We start from the raw sequence: 18,874 nt of genomic DNA, 5'->3' as shown, positions 1-18,874 counted from the left end.
TTCCATGGATTATATAATTAGAATAATAGTTTTTTTCATATAGTTTTCAATAGTTCATTTGTTAGAATATATATATACACATAACATATATGAAACTTATAACATACATGAAACTTACAATTAAAATAATGGTAGTAATAATAATAATTATACATATAAATAATTATTACATTGCAAATATCATGCTCAGCTGATACTGGGCCAAGTGTTATGCCAGACCAAAGTCAAAGCATAGTTACCCAAACAAATGTAACATTAAGCTGTGTTATTACTGTGTGTGTCAACTAGTGATGCCACGAATAGTGATTTTGCCGAATACCGAATACTTGGCTACACTCTTGGCCGAAGCACCGAATATTTGGCAAAATATGTGTACATTTCGTGGGTGACAGGTTATGACCTGTCTCATTGTGGTGGGTGCGGTAGTGACACCACGAGCTCATTTGTTTTATTTGCGAGTATATCGTGTCACAACATGCATTATTTGTTCATTGTTACATCAAATTGTGTTACTAATAGTTCTTATTACTAAAAAATATCACTGTTTGTATTAGAGATGCCACGAATATTCGGCTACTATTCGGTATTCAGCCACTTTTTTTAATATTCAGTATTCGGCTGAATGTTGCATACTATTCGGCCAAATACCAAATCATGGTTAAAAAAACACGCACATATTTATTTTAATCACAAATTATTACATTTAATACTTAAAATCTATCAGTGGTAAGTTGTGATGAATGAAAACAATTTTTCCAGCATTTGTTGATAGCAAACGATTGTGCTTTTTCTCAAACTATACCTGCTTCTGAAAATAGCTTCTCACTATATGCCGAGAGACGATAGATAAATCTTAGTTAATTCTGTCAGGCTTGGATACTGTTTTGCAAAACTGTTCGCCTAGATCGGATGGCAGACCTTTCGGGCTGTTTCACACTATGACTGACTGGTCCGACTTCAAGTCGTGTTGCCATGATAACAGCAGTCGGGCAACCGACTGCTGTTGTTCCAGTCGGACAGATTTAAGAAGTTAAATATTTGTAGTCGGATCGGAGCAGTCGGTGAACTACAGCCAATGAGAGCTTCGAAACTACAACCAGAGTTTGGATATATGAAAACTATCGAATCAATCAAACAACTTTATATTATATATATTTCTAATTTATTTAAATTTTTCCTTGTACCTTATTTCTTTCATAACTGCTTAAATTTTATATGGGAACAAATATGACTTTAATATATATATAAGAAAACATTATCGACGTAATGATGAGAAAAAGATGGTAGTCTATTATTTAGACTTTTCGGAAGAATTTATAAATGAAGTAAGATAATTTCCACAAAGTTTAACCAAGTAGATTACAAAAATATTTTTAAAAATTAGAGAAACTTAAAACGATTTCTAACACCCATTCCGATTGGTCGTTACGAATCAGCCACTGACATATAATCGTACTCAGTGTGAATGTTTTTACTACTAGTCGATCTGATTATAGGATTGGTCGGGTCGGACCAGTTGGTCATAGTGTGAAACAGTCCTTACAAGTGGTGGTCAGCAAACGCAAAACACTATCCAAGCCTGACAGAATTAACTAAGATTTATCTATCGTCTCTCGGTATATAGTGAGAAGCTATTTTCAGAAGCAGGTATAGTTTGAGGAAAAGCACAATTGTTTGCTATCAACAAATGCTGAAAAAATTGTTTTCATTCATCACAACTTACCACTGATAGATTTTAAGTATTAAATGTAATAATTTGTGATTAAAATAAATACGTTTTTGAGTAATATGTGCGTTTTTTTTTCGTGATTTGGTATTCGGTATTTGGCCGAATAGTATGCAACATTCGGCTGAATACCGAATATTAAAAAAAAAAATAGCCGAATAGGCCTAATACCGAATAGTAGCCGAATATTCGTGGCATCTCTAGTGTCAACATCTAAAAACTTCCTAATAGTGTGATGTGTGTTCAATATTGCAGCTTTCTGTATTACCATGTATATGTTTTTATTAAGATTTAATGTTTCTAGACTTTTGTGTAGTATATATGGTATAATACCAATAGAAAGAAGACAACAGGTACAATAAGTACCTTATTCATCCTCCACATCTGTTTTATTTCTTGAGCAAGTGGAGTGTACTTGATTTTTTTTCAGATTGAGCATTTTTTGTTATGAGTGTTTAGAACAGATGTCTATTATATAAGCAATTTTACTGCATTTGTCAATGAAAGTGATGTCAGGACTATTGTCGTGAATTATTTTATCTATGATTATGGCTCTGTTGTAGTATATTTTGTGTGTGTTATTTTCTAATACTACATGTGGAGTATATTTGTAATATGGTACCTAGATATTTAATAATCTGTGCTTCTGTGCAAGCTCTATGTATTATATTTGCTACTTGATTATGCCTATGTAAATAGTCTGTGCTAATAGCTTGCAACCAGAAGTTGTATATTGTATTGTTTCTGGCAGAATGTGGCATTTTCTGCAAGTCATTTGTGAGTGATGTAGCCTTTAAGACATGTTTTCTGTAGTTTTTAGTGTTTATGACCTGTTACTGAATGGCAATAATAAATCCTCAGTCTCTTCAAACAGACAGCCCCTAGTCAGCCAGTAGTTTGATGCATAGTCCTAAGCAAGGTCAAAAGCATGCGTGCCATGAAGTACCTTTTGGGCCCATGACTGCTTAAGGTGTCTATGTTATTGGGCTGTAATTTGAAAAAATTGTAGACCTATAGTTTTCCACTGTCGTCCATCCATCTTTCCTTAATTAATCTTGGGAATGGAGTTAGATAGATGAAATCCGAGACCAGCTATGGAAATCTTAGGGACAGGAGGCCTTGATTAACTATATACAAACTTCTAATGCAAATCTGAAGTCATGTTATTTCAATTAGAAAATTTTCCCTTGAAAGGTGTTAGATGGCATGACTGTATTGATGTATTGTTAAAAGAAAAGTATGATGTACAGGAGCAAGCCACTACTAATTTGACGTGGAGAGCATATATTTTAAATTAAATTAATTAAAAATATGATTAAAAATCGCAGCCCGGCATTGTGATGATGTCATAATAAATAGTTGCTCGTTTGTATGTTGAGTTATGTCCAGGTGCTCAGAATCTAAGTTTAAAGGTGTGTGGTTACTGTCTGCCAAAGTTATAGGTTTTAAATAAACCTATAACTTTGGCAGACAGTAACCACACACCTTGTTTCTTGTGGAAAAATTCCCACAGTGCCAGAATTTGCTTATAGTACAGATTGACTATATTAGTCAGGCCACAGTCACCTTTATGAGGAAGAGTTAGTCTCACTATAGATAATTTTTGGTGATATTTGTTTATGCTTAGTAAGTGTTGTTGTGTTCCTTTGGAGTTGCTCAAGATCTATGTGTGTCCAGTGTATAACTAAAAGAATAAGTGGGTATATGGACAACATATATATTAATAGCTTTAATAGTGTGTTTTGCATTTAGATGTGTTCTTAGTACTGCATGTAATCTGTTCTTGAATACAAGTGTTAATCTTTATTTTATCTGTGCATGTTCTGTAAGTTTGGCCTGTTGGAATCCTAAATATTTGTAAAACTTGCTCTCTTCCATGGATTTGATAATATCTTCACTTCTGAGTACAAGGTCTCCTTTCTTCAGAACTCCTTTTTCAACATGGAGTATTTTGCATTTGTCTAGGCCAAACTCCTTTTGTATATCATTTGAGTATGTGTGTAGTTTGTAAGATTAGCAGGATTATATAACAGTAGCAGTAAATCAAAAAAACTGCAGAAAAATAAAATACCTTTTATGTTATTGTGATATTTATGTTAAAATGTATTAATTTTACAATTTTTTCTTGCTTTAAAAATAATTGATTTTTTGCTAGAATATTTAGCAGAAAACAACAATTTGTTCATTTTAGTGACAGTTCAAAATTATTGAAAGTATACTGTAAATCCAAAAAATAAGTATTTTTTCTGTTTTTTTATTTGAAATTTTTAGAAACAATGTCTGTCAGTCTATTTCATATTTTACTGTAATCAAGCAAATTAGTAAAATGAAATTTTTCCAATCAACAGTTATTCCAAATTTTCCTATGCATAATTTGACTTTCAAAAATGTTAATCATTTAGTTTCAATCATTTAATTGTACTTTAATAACTAAGTCTAAAAACATTTGAAAGATAAAGTTCCATTAAATTACAGTATTAAAAAAAAACCATCATTTTGAAAGAAATATCTAAATTCATCATGTTAAATTAAATGTAATGTTAATTCCAAATGATTGCTGGGTTATATCAGGCTATAATAAGGCTACTATTTAAAAATTAAACAGTAGCCTTATTATAGCCTGATATAACGAGGCAATTGTTTGACTTTAATGTAAAAATCAGGTTAACAAACATTTATAAATGTAATGTAGTTAAAGCTATCAATAACATAAATCAATTTTCAAAAAGTAATTTTCTAAATTATTTAAATGATTTCAGTATATTTCTTATCAATTCATTTGTTATTCAACAATTCTGACTTTAAGACATTAAAAATAATTGAATTAGCAATAAAACAAAATGACTGCTCCAATTTCAAAATATTTGATTTTATTTTTAAACATTTCATAATAGTTTATAAATGGAATTATAAATTGAAGTTATCATTTATTAATTCATTTTTATTCAGTATTAAATAATTTAATATTGAATAACAAACTTCATCATAAAATTATGATAATTACTTATAAATAATACTGTTAACATTAAACATTATTCTAATAAAATTTTTAAAAATAATGATGAATATTACTGTCAAAAATACAATGTGTATATAAAATTTGGCTATGGATATTGTTAAAGCAGCATGACATTTGACTATTGTTTTTTGTATGATACGAAATTTTACATTTGTAGATTTAAAAATTATTTTTAAACTTATTGTGATTTTAATAATCAATAAATTTATGCTAATGTTTTAATTTAATTAATAACAAAAGTTTTTTTTATTTTATTTTCAATAATAAAAACACACACAACAAAATCAGTTCATTAATAAAATAAATTTTTATGTAAGAAATTAAAAATTACTAAAATTTAATCATCAAAATTGCCATTTAATTTTTTAACCTAAAGTATAAACACTATATATTATTAAAACAAAATATTCAATATGTAACTACTACTTTTGAAATAATATCGCGTAGGAACATTTTTTTCAAATTTACTAGTTCTGTACTATATACAGTACAGGTAGTTTCTATAACAACTTATCTTAAAAGTACAAAATTGATTTAACTACTGTTAAATAAAATAGTAAAATGGTTAAAATAAACTAAATATTAACAGTACTTAAATAAACATATAAATTTATTCTTTAAAATGCTTTCTTAAGGATAAATACTTTATTATAGTTTAAACTAATACCTTATATAACAGAATTTTTTGAACAAATTATTTTTACTACTTAATTATAACAATTACAGTGAAAATTCAATTGAGTTTGTCTTGTTCTAATTTCACGTTTGTTTTAATTTTATAAATAACTATTAATATAATAAAATAAATAATAAATACATAAAGAACTATTAACTATTTCTTTCAAAATATTGAAAAATGAAAAATTCCAATATATTTACAAAATCAATAGAATTTCATAAAAAGATTTTACACTTTATTTTTTACATAATTTACAACTTAATCAGCCATAATTAATGAAGTCAATTCTTTATTTTAGCATTTTGTTCTCAGAATTCTTTAATTTCTTCATAGGATATTAATTCTGTATAAAGAAAATTGAAATTAAAACATACAGTAGATCTGACACTCAGTAGACTGATTTTCAAACACTTTGAAAATATATAAAAAATAAAATACCAAGTGTAGTAATGGAGATATAAACAAATTATAGGCACACACATTTTTAACATGTCTAATTGTGAGTGATGTCATTCAGCATATGCTCAAACACATGGTACTGGTTTTGACTTTAGTTTTAATTTAAATCATTTGTTTTAAGTACAATGTTTAAGAGAAAAATATTTTTAAATGTCTGCCCATGCTACCTTTGCAAAAGTTACAAAAAATAAGTTTTTTAGCTTTCCTAAAGATATTCCAATCTCTCAGAAACAGGTTTAATCATGCAGGAGAGAGAATAAAATAAATGCAAAATACAATAATACTGTATTTTGCATTCAAAATACAATAATACTGTATTTTGCATTCAAGTACTTTGATATTCAAGTAGATGGAAAACTGACTAGTCAAAAATAAACCAAACCTTAATAAATCCAGCTAAAAATTTATTGAAATAAAAATGTTTCAAATCAAATTTTACTGATGTTCAGTTACAACTTTCTTGAATTCTTTAGAATGTATAATTACAAACTGAAAATAAGCCAAAATCATTAGGCCCACTTCTAACTTACAGAACATTGGGTTTCAAAAACAAAATTAGATATATACAAAACCCAGAAATAGTCACACTGCATCAATCATCAGGATGCAGAAAACCTATCAAATGTCTGGAGGGTAATTTACAAAATATAATTTATGAACATTTAATTAAGAATGCACGAAATCAGATTTCAAGGTAAACAATTTAACGTCATAACATCAACTTTCACACCTGGAAGTAAATCATTTATTAAGTTCTCAGCAGTAAAAGCAATGCTTTCTCAATCTCCTGACCTACTATCGTGATTTCTCCAAGTCAATATAGCAAGAAACTGCAAGTTTAGGCAGTCGTCACAAGTTCCTCGATCAGACCACTCATTTTTCCGTGTTTTATTTTACAGATACCCTGTGCTCCTTAGGATATCTCAACTTCAGATACCTCCTTGCCTATTGCCATAATATCTATTTGGAACTCAGAACTGTCGGAATAAGCACTGTCCTCCAGAACTTTCTTCCTTTCTGTCCAACCAGCTTGCAGCAGATCAAGATCTCCTATAAGATCCTCTACCCTCAGAACATCGCAACCAAGATTTTCTACAAGGTATTTATCCCTGCGCATATCTCATGTGAACTCTCTCTCTCGCGACTGCTAGAAAAATAGGCTAAGTTGGTACAACCCAATATATCTATTGTATATTGTATCATGTATTCCTCTTCACTGAAAATAAATGGTTATTTAGTTGTTAACTTTCGTATCTGAGTACTTTACTTCTGGTACACTGTCTCTCAACCCATCTCTATCCTGGATCCGATCACCCATGCACACAGCCACTCGTGTGACCAAATCAACACGCCATCTCGGCTTCCATGTCAATTGGGACATGGTGGTGTCAGTACCGACAAGACACTAAAGAGGTGCCAACCCTCTGGTCACAATTACATATTACGATTTTTAAAGTATTTGATATTTATTAATTTAACTAATTTTACAAATTTTAATTTTCTGTGTTTATTAATTATTACATTTTAATTATTAATTTTTAAAATTTTCATATTTACAACTTCATTATTTTGAATTTGTAATTATACATTCTAAAGAATTTGAGAAACTTCTAACTGAAGATGATCAGTAAAATCATTAGGTTGAACACAGGTTTTTGAGTGGCATGCACATTTCAAGGTCAAGTGTCAGTTCAAAATAATAAGCATTCTGGACAGACACCCATCAGCAAAATAGAAAAAATACAGCAAAAAATTTTGCCAACTGATCTATGAGGACCATCACTGAACTTTTTATCAGCTCTGTGGAATGGCTGGAATTAGTTATGGAACCCTCCAGGAGATTCTCAGACAATCTGAACATGCATCACACTAGTTGCAAATTTTCTTCTCTGGCTCCTGACAGATAAACAAAAGCAGCAGTGTCTTGATGTGCATTGAATTTCATCAAATGAATGATGGCAATTCAATTTTGCTAAGGAGGATCATAAAGATCCTTAGGAAAATTGGTTGTAATGGTCGAAGTAGGCTTATAGCTACAATCCAAAACAAAATCACAATGTAAGAGCCTGCAGTCACCATGACCAAAAAAGGCACAGCAGGTCAGAAATGCAATGAAATAAATGCTCATGGTTTTTTTGATATTAGGGGTATCATTCACCAAGAATTTTTCTCTCCCAGTGTGACAGTCAAATCTGACTTTTACTGCAATGTTTTGAGGCACTTAAAAGAAAATGAGAGATAAAGACGAACTGTGGTCCAACTTCAATTGGCTATTGCATCATGATAATACACCCTCTCTCACCTCTCTGAAGATGATGCAATTTTATTTCCATTCTAGGCATATTGTATGGAATAAATGCTGATGTGGGTCATCCACAAATTCTTGAAACAAATATTTACTATAATTTTATGTCTTTTGACATCAAAAGATATTTTATTACTATTTTAAATATTATTTTGAAAAAATTATATTTCTTTTATCTTTTTTCAAAAACTTTTAAATTATAATACAGATTTTTCTGTTAGATATTTTTAACAGTTTGCCCTTAAACATAATTCTTTAAAAGTAAAACATAAATTTGTCCATAAAGCAAACATCAAAGAAAACTTTCAATAATAATTAATAAAATCCATTTTAAAAACATTTAAATTATTACTTTTTATTATAAAATATCTTTAAAATAATTATTTTCTAAAATATTATTAAAAATTCAATATAAAGCTACATTTAAGCAAAACTTAAAATAATTTCAAATTACTATGAAAACAAAAATAACATATTTAATAAAAACAATAAAATTGAAATTTTTTAATATTTATTAACTTGTCTCAATAAATTCACTGTTACATTTAAAAGTTTAAGCATTATCAATTTTTTAGAATGAAAAAAATAATAAAAGATAGAAAATAGTTGCAAAGGTTTTATTTCTGCAACAAATAGATATGAAAACTGGGAGAACAGTTAACTATCAATAAAATTTTCCAAACACTTTAATGAAAATATATTAAGAAAATTTAAACAGGATTTACCACCTCCAAAAAATTTTTATTTAATCCAACTTCAAATTTTACTTTAATTACCTAAATTCACATATGATATATTTTTGTAATATGAAAACAATATGATATTTGTACATTTGATATTGTTAAAAACTACTCCCCTTTACACCCAGTACTTCCACAGTATTCCATGTGTTTTTCAACCTTTTTTATCTCATGGCACACTTAAACCTATAATTAAATTTCAGCAGAAAAAAAATTGTGATTTAAAGTTGTGTTTGTAAACATTGTATTGCCATATTACTTGCCAATAAACCTAATTCTTTTTGTCTATTTTTTGTAAATTAAATAAAACAGTATTGTTGTTCCTTAAAACAGCAGCAGGTTACAACAATAATTATTTAAATTAATAATTTTCATTTACAAAAGAAAAGCAATTAACATTAATTCTTGATTTACATTTAAAAATGGCATGATAATTGCCTTTAGAAACCTGTCCAATGTCCTGCCATTTCTAAGTTAGTATAATTTGAGCTAAATATGGATAATTATACATTTTTGATTTAAAGAAAATTTCTTTTTAAATGAAATAACCCAATGTTATTTCATTTAAAAAGTTACATGTCAATGTTACATAATCTTGCTTATGAATATATATTTTTTACTACATTATGTATAAGGTTACACAAGAAAAACTTGTGTAATCAATTTAAAGTGGTTTTAATTTTGACATGTACTCTTATTGTTCTTTGGGCTTCTTTCAAAAATAATTTATTTACAAAGGTCATTCTAAAAGTAAAGAACATTTGTTTCTCTAGATATTTTTATTTAAGATAATGAAACAAAACTTATTTTACAACACACATGATACCTTAGCTATTTTTCTACATAGTCACCATACAAATTTAAAATTTGTCATAGTGTATCACCAGCTTTTCTATGACTTCTGCACACTCAGTTACCGCCAAGTTCTTGAACCAATCATTAATGGCCTCTTCCAGTTCGTTGTCACTTCCATAGTAATTCCGGCCAAAAAATCCTTCAATTTTGGGAAAAGATGGTAATCACTCAGAGCCAAGTCCGGTCTATAAGGAGGATGTTCAAAAACTTCCCACTTAAACTGCTGAAGCAAGTTCTTTGTCAATGCAGCAGCATGTGGATGTGTGTTATCCTGAAGAAGCACAATGCCTCTGAACAACAATCCCCACCATTCGTTTCAAACTGAAACTTCATTCATCACATTACCATAAACCTCGGTAATCTGTCTAAATTTTGATAGGGCGGACATTTTTCATATTCAAAAAGCGTATTACACTAAGAACCTTACACTTGACGGGATCTTTAATTTTGTCACATTTCAAAGTCACACTGCAAACAGTACATGATCATCTTGGCTCGCTGTTAGCATCAGACTAGTGCAAATAAATGGGAAGGTCCATGACACAACAGTGGGGTGGTGGGCTTGTCAGATCAAAACATTCCTTTCTTTTAGAATGACCCTTGTAATAACCTTTAAAAATTTTTTGTGACACACCAGTTGAAAAATCACTGCTATAAGACTACAGTCCATTTCAAAATTATAAACTCATCCAACTTATGACTCATAATGCCCCAAAAATTCTCTATTGGGTTCATATCATGGCTCTTGTGATGGCCAATCAATTACATTAATTTTTTTTTTCAGCAAACCAATTTTTAGTTGACTTTGATGCATGAATGGCAGAATTATCCTGTTAGAATTGCCAGTTTTCTTCCCCAATAAGTGATCCAAAAGTTATTAAATTTTAATACAAGAGTTCTTGATACTTCTTTGAATTCATTCTACCTTCTATAAATACAATGTCTGTTTTACCTCCCCATCCAAATCCTGCCCACACCATCACAGATCCTCTACCTTACTGTCTGCTCATTCTGACTTCTTCGATCTTCCTCAAATCATGCCAGTAGTGACTATAACCATCAGGTCCATCCAAATTCCATTCTTTTTCATCTGAAAAGACTATTTGTTTCAACTCCTCTTTCCATGTCATCTTGTCTTTGGCCCACTTTAATCTAGCTGTTTTGTGCAATTGTGTTAATTTCAGTTTGGCAACCATTTTTGTAAATTTGGCATTTTTATGATTATGCATACATCTCCATACAGTTGGTGGTGAAAATGCAATTGGCAATGTTGATGCTGCTTCTCTGACAGACAACTTGTTGACTGTCAGCAGCCAAAAATTCACTCCTTACACCTTTCTAGGTGTAAGGAGGCCTTCCACATCGCTTATTTCTGCCATACTTTTCACCGAGTTAACACATTTCTCATAGCACATGTAGCTCGATTTACAGCTGTCGAAATTTGTCTTACAGATTGTCCTGCTCCTTTTAGTTGGTAAATTTTACATATTTCCAACTCTTAGCATTTTTCTACAAGGCATTGTTTTAAATCACAAAAAACTGTTTAAAATTAGTGCCACATTTTTAAAATTGAGTGATACGCCTTTCTGCTGACAACTAGTTAAACCAATAATTAACAAAAAAAATTATTATACTAATTTTATTCACCTGTGTTTATACTTTCGAAACACTCAAAAATTGAAAATCTGTGATAACTTTTTTGTAAATGTCAGATTGTTCTAAAAATTTCAGAAAATGTTTAAATTGATGTTGTAAACAATATACTAATATAATAAATACATTACAATTGTTAATGTTTTTGTTATTGAAAAACGTAGGGTGTGTATATAATTTTGAAAAGGACTGTATATAGATATAATCCAAAGTAGTCATAAACCTAATAACTAAATTTTTTGCATATCATTTCTGAAAATGATCTACATAGGAGAATAAAGATTCTACTAAGTGCATCTTTCTAATAAAAACAACTTATCATCATCGTTTAAATAATTAAAACATGTTTTAGATATAAGTAATAATTATGAATGTATGAAGTCATTAACTATGCATGTTATTCAAATTTATCTATTTTGTGGAAAAATTAAGAAAAAAAGAAGCATAATAGAGAGTGAATGTTTATTTGCATCTTTTGACTTTGCTGAACCTTTATGTTTTCCAAGTAGATGCTAAGATTTTGATAATCTACTAAGCATTGATTGTCACCAAGTGCACAAATTTTGATTAGAAATTATTCTCTCTTGAAATTGCTGGTATCTATTTGTTGTCCACTGATTGATCTACACAGTCATAATGCTTATTCCAAGTTCAAAAATACTTCTTTTAGTGTGAGCCACAAATGATAATGTGAAATTTAAAGAGTACAATAACCAATCGTCATTTACCATTTGTGGACGAACATTTTTTCTGACGCATCTGTGAATGGTATTTGTTCATTACAATCTACAGTCTAATTTACTATCAATATCCTAATACTCTGAAACCAATTTTAAATACAGTAAGATCAAGCTTAACGAGGGGAATGCATTCCTAGACAACAAAGCGCTAAACGAAACAGCATTAAACGAGGTCATTTTAACAGAGTAAATAGGGAGAACATGCAACTGAAAATAAAAAATCTTACTTTAATTTTAAGTTATTTTTATTTAATAACACAAACACATGCACACAGAAATGTATAATAATATATTAATTAGTCCATTTTTTCTATATTAATAGTTCATTTTTTGTGATGANAACTGAAAATAAAAAATCTTACTTTAATTTTAAGTTATTTTTATTTAATAACACAAACACATGCACACAGAAATGTATAATAATATATTAATTAGTCCATTTTTTCTATATTAATAGTTCATTTTTTGTGATGAAGGACCTGACTTTTCTGAAATTCTTGTTTTTTTTGCAATAAAGTCGTGAAGTTTCATTTGTCGCTTTTTTCTTTCCTTAAGCAAATGCTGGTAGAAGATCACATCCAAAATGCCTCGTTTTGCTTTTGCACTGTTTTCAAAATCTGGATCATTTGCTACAATTTGATCAATGATTTTGGTTATTGTTACTAAGGATATCTGTAGAGAAATTCCTTGGGTTCTTCCTTTTCAGAATCACTATTTTCCAGTTCTCCATAGATTCCTTGTTCTGCTAGTTCTTGAAGGTTGTCGTTGATAAGACACTCACCAGAAACCTGCAGTAACTCCTCAATATCCTGTTTGTCTACATCTCCTAGTCCTGCTGTATCAATTAGGTTGACAATTTGATTAACCTAACGATACGGCAATAGGCTCTTCTCATTGAGAATTCTTGGATACCTTCATCCATAACTTCTTCCACACTTCGTCCGTGCATTTATCAGTTAATTCTTGCCAAGTGAAGCCGATATTGCCTATGGCATCCATGATGTTATATTTTTTCCAAAATTGCACCAAATAAATATAGATTTAAAGAAAGTACACCTTTTTGACACCTTTTTCTGATTGGTTTCATAAATAATAGTATTAGGTACGAATCAATAAAATGCCACGATAATTTAAATAGGTGTAAATTTTGAGCTTTTTTTCAGGCTTCGAGCAGATGGCATTATATCGAATCAGCGTTAAGAAGGGTCTTACTGTACATCAGATCTAACAAAGCATAAATATGCATTTCAGGAGGAAAAATAAAAATATTCTTTACATTAAGACAGTGGTTTCCAAACTTTCTGTATCTCTTTTTCAGAAAAAAATTGTTGCACCCCTCAATTTTTGTAACAATCTATTTCATAAATACTGCCCTTATAATTTATTTAATGGCCTACAAAATAATATAATTTATTAAATAAAGTATACTGTTTGCCAGTGCTAGACTCTTGTCAAAATGTTTTGGCAAGAGTGTGGATAGAATTTTAGGTTTCATACCAAAGTCGTTCTGATGAGGGTTGTGAATTAGGCATAACAGCTTTGCTGATTAATTTTTTCAACATCAATTTGACTTTTTTTTTTTGTTTGTTTGTATTAAAAGATGATAATTTGGTAAAAGCCGCATGCTCTCTTGCACCCCACAGACTGGAAAACACTGCATTAAGGTGTTAAATTCAAAAATATTTCAAATGTTTAAATAATTAATTAAAAATAACAAGTATTTGAAAAATTCTGATCAAATTTTATATTTACACATGCCTATAACATGTATGTTAGAAAGAAACTAGAAAGTGTTAAAGGAGTCAGGATAGTTATTTGGATTAAACATTTTTTGGGATTTTCAACATCATCTTCACATTAACAACATTTGATATTCTGATAATTCAAATAGAAAAACTGTTCATACATAGCTTTTTCAACCTAACTGACCAACATTATAAGTTTTAACATTTATTTAAAAAATTAAATATTTTTAAATTAACAATATTTGATATATATATATAAATTATTATAATAATGAAATTAATATATTATTATCCATGCATAAACTAAGAAACAAAAATATAAATAAGAACAAAATACAAATAAAACTAAAATAATAGATATATAAGGTAATATACAACTAAAAATGGTAAAAAAACATAATTCAGTACCATGCACAGACTAATTTAAAGGTGTAAAAACACAACATGAAGCATTGGTCTGATCTATGGGAGTTTATACAATATAAATAGCTGAAACTTCATAAAAAGCTTAAACTGGACTTTTCATAGGCAGATGGGATTGAAAATCCCAAAAAGCACTTAAGGTAAATAAATGATTCCTTTAACCTTTTTGAGTTTCTTTCTAACATTTACATCCATGGAGTCATCTTTTCCAGTTTTGAGTTTTACTAACATATACATAATAACAAACCATTTTAATAACATATACCAGTTTCTCAAATAAAATTCCCTTATTAAATTCCCACTAATATTAACAAAAATTATATCCTACCTTAGAACATTAGAAAAACATTTCCAGTTTGAAGATATTAATTCTATTCTAATAATAATATTGTGAACAATCCAGCAATACAAGAAAACATGTTGACCTTCTAATAAACAAGTCTACTGTTTGCAAGGACTGCAAGTTTTCATATAAATTTTAATGGAAATTTATATAAAAATCTAATTCATTTTTACAAATAAATTTATTTAAAAACTAAAGATTAAAAAATATTTTCTGCTATAAAATGTTTTTCTATTACTTAAGGATTCAGAAAGAAGTCAAATTCTAAAAAAAAAATTTTGACTTTTTATTAAATATTTACATATTAAAACATTTAATAATAATAAATTTACTTTAATAACTCATCAAGCAAGAATGGTAGAAAATATTTTTTGGTAAAGTGCAATATTCTATTATGATCAATGGACTAGGCAGTGGTAATTTACCATCATCTCTTTTTGAAGTACAATAACACTAAACAGAGGTATTCTTCCATACAGGGATATGCATTTCAGGTAGTTTTTTTTTGCCCTTCTTAACAAGTTTCTACAAGAGCACATTCAATATAGCATTTTATAACATTCAAATTTTTTCTTTCTGCAAATTATGATTTACATCAGTATTATTTCTCTCTCTCTTTTTTTCTTGTCTTCCAGAAAAAGTACATAATACTACATAATGTTTCATGAATAATATAAGTAAAAGTAAGGGAAAAACTTGAAATGTAATATTCTTATTAGATATGGACCAATACTATCGATAATATATTGATAAGTATTGCTATTTTAAAAAACACCCAATACTTGATATTTTGGACAATATCATTAATTATAGTTTCAAAGTTAATTTCTAAGCTGTGTCAATTTTTGACAATTTTAGTGTTATCTAACGGCAAAACCTCTGATACATCCTCGAGAAGCAATGCATACAGTACATGTAAATAAATGGAATTATTATGAAGACATACTATCTGTAATGCAGGCAAAAGGGGATGAACAATCATGCTAAAATATTTCCTGTCAACAGACATAGGAAGAGAGAAAAATATAGTCCATTCCCAAAGCAGAAAATAGTTATCATGATTATAGCCACGATCTTCTAGTTTCTTTATAAAAATTCACTTTTAATACTTATAGTTATTTCAAAACTTTTCTAATTTCTAAATTTCCCTGGGTAGCAATGTGTTTAATTAATTCTAAAAAGGGAAAAAGCAATGCTTTAGAGAACACTTTCCTCACATGGAAAAGTCTATTGATTTGTTCTGACAGTGTTCCATGTTATATTTATTTATAATATATGAATTTATTATAAACAAAATATAATCTAAATATAAACTTGAAAATAAAAACTAAATTTTATAGTAATATAACAGACATTTTTGATAATCAATTAAATTTTAAAAATATATAGTAATATATAAAAAAATTCAAGTCATTGATTAATAGTTTCCGTAACTTCTTCAGATTTTTCTATTTTTGCAATCATTTATCCTTGACCTGACTTTTTACTAGTTTACTTTTCACTCTCTTTGTAATCCCCTCCCACTATCTTTCTTCTTCATAGCCATTCTAACCTTGTCTATCCATATAGTACAAAGGACACCCACTTTTCCTTCTCACTCCTGGAATCCATCCTATTAACAATTTTGATAGTCTTCCTGCTTCCATTCTCCTCAATGTCCATACTAGTCCAATCATTTTTCTTCCATTTCATCAGTAATGTTTTCTACTTTCAAAATTTGTCTAATTTTCTCTTTGGTAAAGATCAGCAAGAAAATCAAAGATCCATCTCCACTGCTAAAAGTTTTTTTTTTAATCATTTGTTTCTGCACCCATATAATACTATACTTTTCACTAATATATTATATAATAATCCTTTTCCATACATCTTTTTAAACACTTTTTAATAATTCATCTCCATAACGTAAATTATGTATAACCCAGTTCAAAATATATAAATTTAACATATTCTCGAATTAAATATAAATAAAAATTCAAATATAACCCAAATAAAACACACTGTTAAAGCAATATAAACAAAATCTTATAAGGCTAGATTGTGAAAACTTAATCCTTCCTGATGTTTTTATTACTCAAATTTCCACTTGTGATGCAGTACAGCACTCAATATATGCATTCAAATATTTCAAAACAATTTGAAAACAGGTCAAGAAAGTCAAGTTTCAATTTGAAAAAATTCAATAGTTCATGATAAAATATTAAAATTATTTAAAATTTTATAAACAAATTTTTTTGTATTTAAATTATTTTAGTATCTTATAATAATTAGATACACTAGATTTTTCTTATCTTAAGAAAATCATTCTCCCAACCATATCAACTGAACTAAAAAATGATATAGCAGCAGATATATTTTAAAAGTATATTGTTAAAAATTAAAAACATTTTCATATATATATATAGGGAGATGCAAAAGTAAGTATATGGTTATTATGGAAAAAAACATGCAGGAATAAAAAAGAAAGAAGAAAAAAACATTTAATTTTATCATGAAAACAGACTGAAGAAAATGTCAAACTTTAATAAATCAACATAAAATTAATATTTAAATATTCATTTTAAAACTAGTAAAAGTTTTATAACCAAAACAAGAAAATTCAACTGGCACATTTCAACCAATGTAAACATAATATTTGCATATGTGAATCAATTGTAGGATGTAGTCAACAGATATTTAGGGTTTATATCATCATTAATATACTGAAAACTCAATTAATAAAGGAGAAATGCATGATGATTAGAGATGATAACNACACTTACATATATATATATATAATGATTTTCCTAAATAATTCTTTCCATTAATGTTTATATTACTTACGATATTTCTTTTAATTTACAATTAGAAAAATGGCGAGTTAATTTTTTTTTTTTTTTGTTATTTTAGTCATACTACATAAATATACATGATGTGTCTAAATACAGTATATAGTGCGTGACAAAAGGAAATGATTGAGGAAAATAAAACAAGAGTTCGGAGTAATATTATTTAAATTGTTAGGCATATTTCTACAAAATTCGTGTAAAATTTCGCTATTTTTGGAAAATACAGTCGATAAATAATAATAAAATGCAGCTTTGTAAAACAACAATAAATATTACTTATATAACTGGTATCGGAACAAATAATTTTGGTATTTGCTCGACAAAAATCAGAAACTATTATGATATATAAACTTCATTTTTTCGTGTACAGAGTTTTTGTGATTTTGGCCTAGAACAGTTTTTATACAACATTTAAATTAATAAGGATAAACTAATTGCATTCATTTTATATAATTTAAAAGAAAAAGATTCTGATTTTTTAAAGATTTATTTATATGATAGGAACATGTCAAAAACAATGCTATATAAATGGTTTACCTGTTTTGTTAAATCTTTGTATTATTTGTGTTAATTGTATTGACTGCATTCAGCAGACTCAACAGTTATAACTGAGCACACCTGTAGCTGTTACATAGCAACCTGGATCTGACAAATGATGAGTGGTATTGCATTGGAAGAAAAAGCCTCATTGGTCAATTTCAGCTAGCGATAGGTAGCATAAATGAAAGACGCTACCAAATGTGATGTCAAAACACCAAACATGTTCCGAAAGAGCACTACTGTAGAAGGCGTTCAGCAGAAAAATATTCAAAAGCTTTGGAACTGTTGAGTCAGCTAAACACAGCTATTGTTTAAGTATAATTAAGAGACCATTCATTATGTAGCTGCTTATTCTATAAATTTTCTCTTCCATCATATGGGTATATTTGTATCAATAAGTCATTTATTAGTGTAAGTTATTAGAAGTTGTTTTGTGTATCAATAACTAATAAATAAATTTTATATAATTTAAAGGTCAAAATGTAGGTTAAGTATAAGTTTTAAATCAAATTATCAAAAATCCTCATACCAAACAGAACTTGCAAAAATGAGAAATTTGATACAAGACTTGGAAGACATTGAATATTTACATTCACAACAAATAATGAAAAACCTTTGTTTCATTATTTTTACTTCTTTAAAATACACTTCTTTTTATATAAAGTTTCTCTTGAGATTACAGATACAAAAGTTGAATAATAAGCATATTCAAAACTAAAATTCTGAGTTATCTACATTAGCTTATGCTATTTACCTAAACTTAGTTTTTTTGAAGAATTATATCTTTCCTTTTTTTAAATATCTGATTTATAACACTAATTT

General features: G+C 28.4%; 1 protein-coding gene across 1 annotated transcript in view; it reads right to left on the bottom strand.

Annotated features, from left to right (window-relative positions):
• The window catches only part of LOC111640885 (ORM1-like protein 3), a 32,126-nt gene extending 13,790 nt beyond the window's left edge, over positions 1–18,336 (bottom strand). Inside the window, exon 1 of the mRNA XM_023386966.1 lies at positions 18,050–18,336. The gene's annotated coding sequence lies outside the window, so the exon portion shown is untranslated. The remainder of the gene's footprint in view (positions 1–18,049) is intronic.
• Positions 18,337–18,874: the final 538 nt, after the last annotated feature.

Source organism: Centruroides sculpturatus, unplaced genomic scaffold, assembly GCF_000671375.1.
Source record: "Centruroides sculpturatus isolate CEXI.00-Female unplaced genomic scaffold, Cexi_2.0 scaffold1545, whole genome shotgun sequence".
Lineage (NCBI taxonomy): Eukaryota > Metazoa > Arthropoda > Arachnida > Scorpiones > Buthidae > Centruroides > Centruroides sculpturatus.
Note: the sequence above shows the minus strand (reverse complement) of the source record. Positions and strands in the feature narration are given on the sequence as shown.